Here is a 12,649-nt window from a genome sequence, read left to right on the forward strand (position 1 = left end):
TGGCCCCGGGCGCCAAATTGATGTTCCATATTTTTAAAATGAAATGTTTTCTACTCTTGGCAAACAGGAGAGGCGCGATCTCTTCAATTGCTCCCGACACTAAAAACCCTAGCTACAACTCTGGTATCGAAGCCCGCGAAACAGCATTTCTGAATTGAATATGGCTTTCATTATTTGAAAAAATATTTGTAATTAATTTTACAGTAATGGAATCTTAATGGCATCTCTTTGTTGCATACATGAGAGAACTTTGTGTTCTTTACTCTTCTCCTTCAAATCCCAGGCCAAATCGCTTATTCCTCTACGGTTATGGGGGGGGGGGAGCATAGGCATTGCCAGGCATTGTTAACAAAAGGGCTGCCTGCATTGGCATTTTGATGGTTTTGTCCATCTGTAATGTGAATGAGAACCAGTTTCCTATGAAAGATACCCAGTCAGGCATCCTTTCATTAATAAAGAGCTCTCCTGTGATTTGCCTTAATTAAATCAACGAACCAACAAATTGAAGGAATAGCTATCCTTTTCTAGCATTATACAGAGTGTATCAGTACAGAGGTGACAAACTTTCAGGAGAGGTAGAGTACACCTAGACGATGGGAAATCACATAGGAATGCATAGTCGGTAACGCTTTCTTGACGCGGTAGTGGCGACACAAACGAAAGAAAGTACACGAACGGGGTTAGATAACATGTTTATTATTCGGAGTATAACAAAAACAAAGGAAAAACAACGTAATGAAACAACGATCATCATCAAAGAAGGTGCTCGAAATTACGATCTAGTCTGTAATGCAGGAACCGTGCGTCATACATCTTCCATGCGATCTTCCATTCGTGATACAGACCATCCATGCTAGGTAAAGGAGCAGGAATATTTGTTTTAAGGTTGAGTTTTTTCTTTTCTTTTTTTTTTTTTTTTCTTTTTTCTTTTCTTTTTTTCCATCAGTACGTTTAGACATTTTGATTGTAAATTCTGCGTCGGTGGCAGGAAGAGAAAAAAACGCTAACTCCTAATCTTGTACTGAGCAGGTTAAAGGAAAATAAGATTTACTCACCCTCATTGCGAAGCTGAGCTAGCATCCGGTCCTTGTCAGGGTTACCCTGGTTCTGTCTTTTTAAACGGATAAGTTCCAGTTGAGTTTCAAGAGAATTATGAACAATTTCATCTTCAGTGAGCTTTGGAGGAGAAGAGGTATCCATCTCAGTGCAGGTATTAGCGGTCAGAGGTTCAGAGGCTTGAAAGTTATTCGTCACAGCTAAGAGATTGCCTGTTGGCGGAGACGCATTTTGTTTTACATAAGCAGCGCTGACGAGCTCAGAAATCGTGAGCGAGCGTCCATGACGCGAAAAAACAAAGAAGAATTGCCTTTAGTTATTCAATTAAATCCTTTAAAAATACTTTCAACGGTACAGCTTCAGTATAGCCCACCCAGAATATTAACCAAAAAATATCGCCAAGAGAGGCCATAAATGATATGATGTGGTAGCCCATGGTATTCGCCAAACGCTATGTAAACAAGAGGATGGAATTACGGTTACAGCTAATATAGTAGTCAGTTACATTTATTCAATTTCGATACAAATTACCGAGATATCCATTTACTCATAGTTAAACGCACATGGCAATGTTTTCTTACTTTTCCGGCATAGCTTCTCTTAAAATTTATCTCGCGCTGCATTGCACGAAGAAAAACAACATTTTTAAATTAGAATTGTACTAAAATTAACTATCTACATAAAATTCGTAACACTATTTTCGGCGAAAGTTTAACGCTCAGATATTGTGGAGAATACTGTTTTGGAGATCAGATTTTTGCATTTAATTATGGATTGCTCTAAACCTGCTGTTAGTGATGTTATAATTAAGTATCGAGGGATTTTTAAAGGAAAATTTAAGGTAGGAGTTTTCAAACAAGCGTAAAAGTTTGGGAAAGCCAGGCATTCCAAAGAGATATTTTATGTATGAATTAACAAGAGAGTATGAACTTTTTAGAGGATTTTTGATGGATTGTGGATTATTGAAGTATAAAACTTATTGTGAAAAATATAAGATACCATGCAAAGGTATCTTACATTTGAGAAAGCCAAGCAAAGGTGAGATTTTCCGGCATTGTTTTTAAAATTACATCCTTTTAACCTTAATCATTTTCATTAATCATTCCTTAATATTTCTTTCTTTTAAAATCGTGTATAATGGTCGTAAATTTATTTCTATTATCCACGATTTCTGATGAAATCAAGATGGCCGCCATTTTTGAAACACGGAGTTTCGTCGAAAATCTGGATGGCAACCATTTTTCAAAACAACGTATTTCATGGGCTTTGGCAGCAAAACAAATTCGCCAAACTTTAAAGGTGGGCTATACTGAAGCTGTTCCCTTTCAGTATTCTCAAGAATAAATTACTAAAACATTACTGAGCTGAGATGTCTTTCTCTGGCATTTTATAGCTTTCAATGGGTCGCAAGAAATTTCTAGTAATTTCTTTGCTTCTCAAGATTTCTGGAAACCAACAAGAGGATGTAATTACGGGTACAGCTAACATACTAGTCAATTACATTTATTCAATTTCAATACAAATTAAAGAGATACCTATTTATTAAACGTTAAATGCACGTGCTCCTGTATTTTCACTTTTCCGACATAGCTTTCTCTCAAAATTTGTCACGCGCCGCATTGCACGGGGAAATAAAACAATTTTAATTATAATTCTACTAAAATTAGCTATTTAAATACAAAATTCGTAACACTGTTAAATTTCATACTGATTGGCTAATTTTGGAGCAAGTTATCGCTATTTTTGTAATTTTTAGAAATCTGTGTATTTACAGCAAGAATTTAATTGAATTTAAATTGTACAGGAATAGGTCTCTGATGATTCTCAAAACTACTGGCTATTCAAATTCATATACTAGGTACAATGAAAACTACTTTAATAAAAGTTTTACATTCAAAGCAGTTTAATATGGATGTAGAATTTAGGATGTATGTAAATGATACATTAAAGAAATTGTAGATTTTAAGATGCGCGTAATTTAAACATATACTGTACATTCTTTATTGCATTTGTAAATTACCTTGCTATAAACTGTAAGTTAAAGCGGAATTACACGTGTATACATATTTATAATATAGAAATATATCATAAGTTACAGCATAAAATTTCGAAACTAATGAATTATATATCAAAAGAGGAATTAAGTATATTAATATACACATTAGTTTAAAAATTACACTTTTATAAGTTAAATTAAAAAATATAAATTCCTTACAATGATATATGGTATGGAACAGGAATCTGCAAATATTTTATTTTCAGAGAACTTATCGAGTTCTTTATTTGAGAGATAGATATCCAGAAGCTTATACGAGTTTAGCTTATACGAAGCTCGTATTAAACAAACACAGACTAATTCGGGAAAGTTTACAGAAGGATGCTCCTTGATATTTTTGTCGATTTTTAGGACGCCAAGAATGTTACCAAAAAGCATGTTCCTAGGATGACTGTCACCCAAAACAACGCCGAAACTGGATGTTACAAAAATAACAAAAGCATTCACCTCGTGTATCCTTGGCTATGTCTCATCGTCATCATTGTAGGACTGCTGCACATACGTAACGCAAATCATGTAGTTCCAGAATTAATTCTCATTTTCCTGATGCCGGTATTAGTGACTCCAGATAAACTCTCCGCAATGTAAGAATACAAAATATCATCTGACAGCTGCCGAAGACCCCGCTTGAGAAACTCGCGCTTAATGTAGTTCCACATGCTCTCACTGATGTTGGTACGAGGACCAGTTTCGAGCACCTTTCTCGTGACAAACCCACTCATAGCCAACCATTGATCCTTAAGCTCGACTAAACACATGTCTTTCGTAGAAATTTGACATTCATAACCTTCATTCATACACCAAGCAGTTATAATTTTCTTACACTTTTCGCTCTAAATTATGAAAGAAATTACTATTTATCTGACTAGACATACTCCTTCGTGGAAGTAATAGAACAAAGATTAATTAGAACCAGTCAGCAAATGATGAAACCCAAAGTTCAATTAACTGCAATTAAAATGCTAATAATTCAAATTATGCAATCTGTAGTATGTGATACACGTATTTCAAATCACGTAGCCCTCGAACACTAAACTAAGAAGTTTCAATCAAACGAAACATTGACACTTAATAATAAAAGAGGGCCATAACGTTGGGGGAACCAGAGCCGATTTTGGGTTACCAGAAACTCGGTCATAGCATCAGTATTTGGCGCCAAATCAAAAGACATCGTTTTATACACTAGAAACAATAATTCTTTTACAAAACAAGAGAATGATTCTTTACCTTTAATTCTGAACGACAGTCAGATTTCTAACCATTCATGTTCTCTGCCACTGTGATGCCTGGCAACCGGGAGTGGCGACCCCGTGCGAGTTTTCGAAAGGTCCAGATTCGAGTCCCGGGAGAGCAGTGCACATTTTCACCTCTCCTGCATGAGAAAAACTAATGACTCTACAAGTGGCGCTCGGACGAAAAGGTGAAGGATAATAATTCGTCACCACCAGGATTTAGTGATTGGGCCTCCTTATCCCCAGTCGCGCTTTAAAAGGGAGAGTATATGAGGTACTTTCTCCCTTCTTTCCGCATGCGAGGCTGTACAACCCCCCTCCCCCCTCACACCCGCTAACTGTGATTGGACTTGATCCAAAAAACAAGGAGAAACATTCTCTCCTTGTATGACTCACTTCTCGCGTCATGCAATGGACAGTAAACAACGCTTGTAATCATCTCTAGATATTTTTTTCTTCATATACCTAATAAATATGTTATTTTGTGTTTGCTAATACAATGATCGTGTTCCTTACCTCTGCAGCTTGGATTACACTTTATTAAGGTAAGAACTTTAATTCTGTTTTATTCATCTGCTCGTCTCGATTTAGCGAAGTTGTAACAGTAAACAAAAATGAACCACGAATACCTTCAACAAAAGATTATGAGACTGAAAATATTGTTGCGTGCGTACGGGTTCGTTATGAAATGAATGCACAAGTCCGATGAAAAATGAACAAAAATTTATTATTATCACAACAAAAATGCTTAAATTTTCTCAAATTATCATGCAGTATTACAATATCTCACAGTAGTTATCTTTTAACTACTCAAATATCCAATAGAACGTAATTCAAAACAGCTAAAGAACGCTAATCCGCGAATTCGCTACAATCAACAACAGTAGTTTTCTAAACAACAACAAACTAAGCAACTACTACAAACTGAGATGTTTTCCTCCTTTTATAAGATTTTAAAATCACGCGCTAGAATTTTCCAGTACTTTCTCGAAATCAAAAAGAGATATTTATTTATTTAATGCACGCGCTCTTGTATTTTCAATTTTCCGGCTTAGCTTTCTTTTAATATTCGTCACGCGCTGCACTGCGCGAGAAATAAAACCATTTAATTTCTAATTGAACTAACATTAGCTTTTTAAATACCAAATTCGTAACACTGCCCCCTTCCCAAGGACTGCACGTCCCGGGCAGTACAATCCCTGGACAGGAAGCAAAACTTACAACTGTGGCATAAATGCATTAATAAGCATTACATTACAATAATAAACAACATGAACAATAAATGCAATACATAAAACAAATCAAATGCTATCAAATACAAATCAAATACACATTTAAAAACAAAAATGGACCATGGTCTTATACTATTTACAATTATTTACATTATGTACTATGGCCATAGTAATGAGCTAACCTGTCGTAATGAACGACTTTAGGTTTAGAGTTCGAAGACTTACGAATCCGAACCATGACGTCATTTAGCCTGTTTAGGATTGTGTGCGAACCATCCCAAGGTGACTGTAAATCAGGCCTGACTCCTTTTCGTCGAATCGGGTTCCACAACCACACCTTGTCTCCTTCGTTGGATCTATGTCCAGCAGCTCTCGTGTTGTATCTGGTCTTCACTTTCTCCGTCGCCAAGTTCACTCGCTTTCGTGCGGAACGGTGCATCACTTCAAAACGGGCCTTGACATCTTGGATGTGTTCCTCAGGCGATGAAGGCGCATCCGTACGGCGATGAAACAGGCGGTCACAAGGCAGACGAAGGTCTCGACCGAAGAGCATCTGAGATGGAGAATAGCTGGTAGTCTGGTGTTTCTTTTCGACCCTAGCATGATTTCGGCTGTTTCTCGAGCTGGTTCTTTCGGACAAAGCGTCGGCATTTCCAGGTGAGGATCCCTTCTTAGGATGGATAGTCATGTCTTCAGATCCTGAAAGCAGTTTGTTGTTTTTCAAGTCTAAGGAAAAACTGTATTTCCTTAAAAAGTCCAATCCGAGTATGCATGGATCTGTAATATCCGCCACATATGCCGTGTGATGGTAGGCGGCACTTCCAAACGTGATGTTTACGTTTAACTTCCCAGTTATGTCGATCTTGTCACCAGACGCAGTCTGAAGGGTAACACAGGATGGCGTCCAAATAAGTTTATCTTTAAACTGTTCAGCTAAATCTTTCCTAATGATGGTAACATTAGCTCCTGTGTCAATGATCATTCTGCAAGGAACTCCATCGATATTCCCATTGATGGACAGTCCGTTATTGTTGCCACTCACTGTATAAATTTTAAGAGCTTTAAAACAAGGTTTTTCACTATCTGGCAACCTCCGTTCCTCGATATGGTCACTAATTTGTTTACTGCGTTGTTGCTGGGAAATGGTCTTATTTTCCGTACCTCGGGGTGTTCTGCAGTTTCTTCGTATGTAATTAGTTTCTTTTCACTTCTGTTCCGTCTCAAGCCACTGACTTGTCTGGTAAAATCATCTGCTTTATATTCCGTACCCTGGGGAGTTCTGCAATTCCGTCTTAGGTGACCTTCACTACCACATCTCCAACACCTTAGAGCCACTTTCTTCTCGCTCCTACTCCGTATCAAATCTTCGACTTGTCTGGCTAAATCATCTAAACGAGCCATCAGTTGATCCACTGGCTCATGGACTCGCACAGCTCTAACTGGGTAGCGATCTCTACTAGTTGCTTGCTGGGCTGCCTCGAACTTCATGGCGTACAACAGAGCGCTTTTTAAATCTTTTACATCCGCCATTCGTAGAGCTTTCTGTATTTCAGTATCTCGGATGCCGTCGATAAAGTATTGCAAGGACAGGATTTCCCTTGTTTCTGTCGGGCATTCCGAAAAGGCGAGATGGGACAGCCTTTCAACATCCGCGGCGAGCTCCTGAAGTGTTTCGGTAGGCTTCTGTTGACGAGATTTTAATTGGAGCCTGCTGTAGTCTTTTAAACACTTCTCCCCAAAGCGCAACTCCAAGGCGCCGGACAGAGCTTCGAAATCTAACCTTTTGTTTTCGGGAAGAGTCTGAAGGATATCCGCTGCGTCGGTTCTTAGAGAAGCGGCGAGATGACAGGCCTTAGCTTGGGAATCCCATCCATTCGCATCCGCCACGATAGAAAATTGTGTCTTATACACCTGCCAGGAGGTCTTCCCATCATATGTGGATAGCTTCAGAGGTGGACGAGCAGGCATTGGTAAGAATTTAAAATCATCACTCCTGCTCCCTGCCGACGCTACGAATTTCTTTAAAGTATCCATTTCTTTGGCAACTGCAGAAACTCTCTCATCAATTTGTTCTTTTACAGAAGAAACTCTTTCTTCTATTTCTTCTTTCACCGAAGAAACTCTTTCTTCAATATGTCCAACTTTATTTTCAACTGCGTCAATTCTGCCTTCCATAGCTTCAAATTTATTTTCTATTATGCAAGTAATTTCTCTTTTCATTTCTTCTTGACCAGCTTGAACGGCTTTCATTTCGTCCTTAACGGATTCCTGGCCCAATTTCATTTCTTCCTTAACGGATTCCTGGCCCAATTTCATTTCTTCCTTAAATGATGCTTGGCCAGCTTCCATCTTTTCTTGGAATGCAGCAAAAGCACTAATGAGCTGTCTCAATTGTTCTTCCATCGCTCTTGTTATTGGCATTCAAACCCCACTTCTGACACCAAAAATTGTTGCGTGCGTACGGGTTCGTTATGAAATGAATGCACAAGTCCGATGAAAAATGAACAAAAATTTATTATTATCACAACAAAAATGCTTAAATTTTCTCAAATTATCATGCAGTATTACAATATCTCACAGTAGTTATCTTTTAACTACTCAAATATCCAATAGAACGTAATTCAAAACAGCTAAAGAACGCTAATCCGCGAATTCGCTACAATCAACAACAGTAGTTTTCTAAACAACAACAAACTAAGCAACTACTACAAACTGAGATGTTTTCCTCCTTTTATAAGATTTTAAAATCACGCGCTAGAATTTTCCAGTACTTTCTCGAAATCAAAAAGAGATATTTATTTATTTAATGCACGCGCTCTTGTATTTTCAATTTTCCGGCTTAGCTTTCTTTTAATATTCGTCACGCGCTGCACTGCGCGAGAAATAAAACCATTTAATTTCTAATTGAACTAACATTAGCTTTTTAAATACCAAATTCGTAACAATATGTTTACTTCAACTAAACGCATAAAATACATCGAGATAAGCCATTAAGAATAAAAAACAGAAAAGATACTTTACCATAAATTATCGCTGGATAATCCGAAAAAGGAAAAGCCAAGCCTGTCTTCAAAATCGAAACAAAACTACATAGTTGCGTACTGCGCATTCGAAATACAGAAGCAGAAATGGCTACTAGCTGCGAAAATAAATATTCGATCATTAAACTAAACAATAACAACTATCAAGTATGGAAGTACAAACTTGAAATGATCCTGAAAAAGGAAAATTTATGGGATTTAATAGTAGATGATACACCAAAAGAAATAAACGTCGAATGGAGAAAACGAGATGAACAAGCACAAGCTACCATTAGTTTACTCGTAGAAGACAACCAAATCGTACACATAAGAAATAAAACGACAGCCAAAGAAATATGGAATGAATTAAAGAAAATACATGAAAGAAAGAATCTTTCCAGTAAACTTTACCTTCTGAGAAAGCTGTATACGTTAAAAGCAGAAAACGAATACAAACTCGAAGAACACGTCAACAAAATGCTCGAAATCGTAGACGAACTGCGAGGAATCGGTGAAGAAATAAAGGGCAGTCACATTGCAGCGCTCTTACTAAGCGGCTTACCAAAAAGCTACGAAAATCTCATTACAGCTTTAGAAACACGCCCAGAAGAAGAACTAACGCTGGAATACGTAAAAACGAAACTCATCGACGAATGCCTGAGAAGAAAAGAAGTCACGCGAGCAGAAGAAACGACTGCCTTCAAAACGAATTTTAACTCGAAATTCAAGCATTTAAATCAACGAAGATGCAATTATTGCGAAAAAATAGGACACTTAGAAAAAGAGTGCAGATTCTTAAATAACCACAAAGAAAAAGATAAAAACGAAAGTAACTCATTTTTCAACAATGAAAAGCAAACGAATAAAGGAAATTATGGAAATAAACAGAAAACGAAAGTTGCTGTAAACGAGGATACACATGAAGATGAAAACGAAAATAAGAATCATGAGAAGACTGAGAATTACACGTTCCAAGTCACCAGAGAAAGAAAATCTCAAAACTCAAACTAGTCAGTTGACTCAAGTGCTACTTGCCATATGACCGATAACATAAACTTTTTCACCAAATTGGATAGAAGCAAAACTGAGCAGATAACAATTGCTAACGGCACGCAGATGAAGTCCGAAGGTATAGGAGAAGGATACTTATACTGTACAGACGACGAAGATAACGAAATAGAAGTGAGACTCATAGATGTTCTGTACGTTCCTGACCTAGAAGGAGGATTGATATCCGTACGAAAAATTACAAAGAAAGGATTCACAGTTGAATTTGAAGAAGATATTTGCAGAATAAAGAAGAAAAATAAAACCATAGGAATTGCTAAAGCAGAAGGAAATTTATATACCGTAGTTGAATCGCAAAGAAAAACAGCCAAAATTGCAGCTGCAGAAAGAAGAGAAAATAGTATAGATCTTTGGCACAGAAGGTTAGGACATAGAAATTATGAAGCAATCAAGAGGCTAAAGAATGATGACCTGGCAACCGGAATAAGAATTGACGGAGAAGCCAAAAAGGAAAAAGAATGCGAATGCTGCATCAGAGGAAAAATGACTGAATTGCCGTATCCCAAGCTAAACAACTATAGAGCAAAATCAGTTCTGGACTTGATACATTCAGATATCTGTGGACCAATCGGTACAACATCACTAGGAGGAAAGAAATACTTCATAACATTTATCGACGATCATTCGAGATACACAACGATCTATCTGCTAGCTACAAAAGATGAAGCTATCTCCAAGTTAAAACAATTTGTAACCATGACGAAGAACAAATTTGGAAAGAAGCCAAAAGTTTTAAGAACAGACAATGGAGGAGAATATACAAGCAAAGAGATTGAAGACTATCTAAAGGAAGAGGGAATCGAACATCAAACCTCCGTAGCATATTCACCGCAACAGAACGGTAGAGCAGAAAGAAAAAATCGATACTTAATGGAAATGACAAGATGCCTGCTACTCGATTCAGGACTCAAAAGAGAATTTTGGGGTGAAGCCGTAATGACAGCCACCTATCTACAAAACAGGCTACCATCAAGATCAGTTGAAAAAACACCGTATGAACTATGGAATAATAAGAAGTTGAATCTAAGCCATATCAGAGTTTTCGGCAGCACAGCTTATTGTCGAGTTCCAAAGCAGAAAAGAAGCAAACTAGACGAAAGAGCAGAAAAAGGAATTTTTGTTGGATATAGTGACCGTACTAAAGGATATAGAATTTACATGCCACATGCAAACAACGTCGTGATCAGAAGAAGCGTGATATTCAATGAAAACAAAAAAGAAGAAATGCCTCGCCAATTAAATGATCAGCATGAGGAAATAGAATGGCCTTTTAAAGAAAATAAATTGACAGAACCACGTCCAAATGATATTACAGAGGAAGTAATTGAAACAGAAGAAATTCCCCCATTACCGAGAAGATCCCACAGAACGACTAAAGGAATCCCACCAAACAGATTCTCATACATGGCTAAGAACGAAGAAATCAAAGTTCCTAAAGACTGGGAAGAACTTCAAATTTTTCCTACCAAAGAAAAGGAACTGTGGTTAAAAGTTACGAAAGAAGAAATGGAAGCACTGAAGAGGAACAAAACATGGGAACTAGTCGATCTTCCAAAAGGAAAGAAAGCAATTGGAAACAAATGGACATTTAAAACAAAAAAACAAAATCCGACGCTTCAGGAAATATTATCAGATATAAAGCTCGTTCAGTAGCTAAAGGATATTGCCAAAAATTTGGGCACGACTACGACGAAACATTCGCACCAGTCGTAAAATATACAACAATAAGGACTATTTTGGCAATAGCAGCTCAAAGGAAAATGCACGTAAATCACTTCGATGTAAAAACAGCGTTTCTATATGGAGATCTGAAAGAAGATATATATATGAAGCAACCGGAAGGCTACATCTCTGCTTCAGAAGCAAATAAAGTCTGTAAACTGAATAAAAGTATCTACGGACTAAAACAAGCAGCCAGAAACTGGAATCACAAGATAGCTGAAATCCTGCGCAAACAAGGATACGTTCAAGGAAAGGCTGATCCATGTTCCTTCACACTAATCGAGAAAAACGCAAGAACTTACATAATCGTTTACGTTGATGACATATTAGTCGCGAGCGACAAGCGTGAATCAATTCAAGAAGTTGAACGAATTCTCAAAGAATATTTCGACATTCGAAATCTTGGAGAAGTGTCCACATATCTAGGAATTGAAATCAAAAGAGAAAAAGACGGAAGCTTTAAACTTCATCAAGCTAACAAGATTAAGAGTATGATCGAAAAATTCGACGGAGAGTCACCAAAGAAACTAAGCTATACACCCATGACTACGAATTTTACGAAGAACCAAAACAACCAGGATGACATTTTCCCGATAATCGGAAGTATAGGGAAGCAGTGGGAGCACTTTTATATTTAGCAACAGTATCAAGACCTGACATAGCAAATTCTGTTGGAATACTTAGCAGAAAAGTAGAAAATCCATCAACATCGGACTGGAACGGTATCATAAAAATCATACGATATTTGAGAGCTACAATTAATTACAAATTACATCTAAAATCCAATGGTGCACCAGTCATCAAAGCTTACAGTGACGCTGATTGGGCAGGAGATACCTCTGACAGAAAATCCACATCCGGATATATATTTCAAATAGGAAACAGTACGGTATCATGGGGAAGCAAGAAACAAAATTGTGTCTCCCTATCTTCGACAGAAGCCGAATACATCGCTCTAGCCTTAACACTGCAGGAGCTACAATGGATTAGACAACTGATGGGAGATTTAGGTTTCGCTCAACAGGAAGCGAACATCGTATTCGAGGACAATATATCATGCATAAATCTTTCCCGAAAAGAGAAAGGAAGCAGTTACACCAAACACATCGATGTGAAATATCATTACGTATGTGATCTACAAAATCAAGGGATTGTTAAATTAATACACTGCAACAGTAAAATGATGTATGCAGACATGTTCACGAAACCTTTGCCCAGACAACAGCTGGAATTTCTATTGAAAGGAATCGGGCTTACTGTGGA

The 12,649-nt window shown here is 37.4% G+C and overlaps 1 protein-coding gene across 2 annotated transcripts in view; it reads right to left on the reverse strand.

Moving 5' to 3' along the window:
• Positions 1-4,572, reverse strand: part of vri (nuclear factor interleukin-3-regulated vrille) — a 290,281-nt gene extending 285,709 nt beyond the window's left edge. For both annotated transcript variants that reach the window (XM_085813833.1, XM_085813832.1), the window contains exon 1: positions 4,340-4,572. The gene's annotated coding sequence lies outside the window, so the exon portion shown is untranslated. The remainder of the gene's footprint in view (positions 1-4,339) is intronic.
• Between the last annotated feature and the right edge of the window lie 8,077 nt (positions 4,573-12,649).

This window comes from Stegodyphus dumicola, chromosome 3 (assembly GCF_044657685.1).
Source record: "Stegodyphus dumicola isolate Sdum_Otavi_A_Nest chromosome 3, ASM4465768v1".
NCBI classification, from domain to species: Eukaryota; Metazoa; Arthropoda; class Arachnida; order Araneae; family Eresidae; genus Stegodyphus; species Stegodyphus dumicola.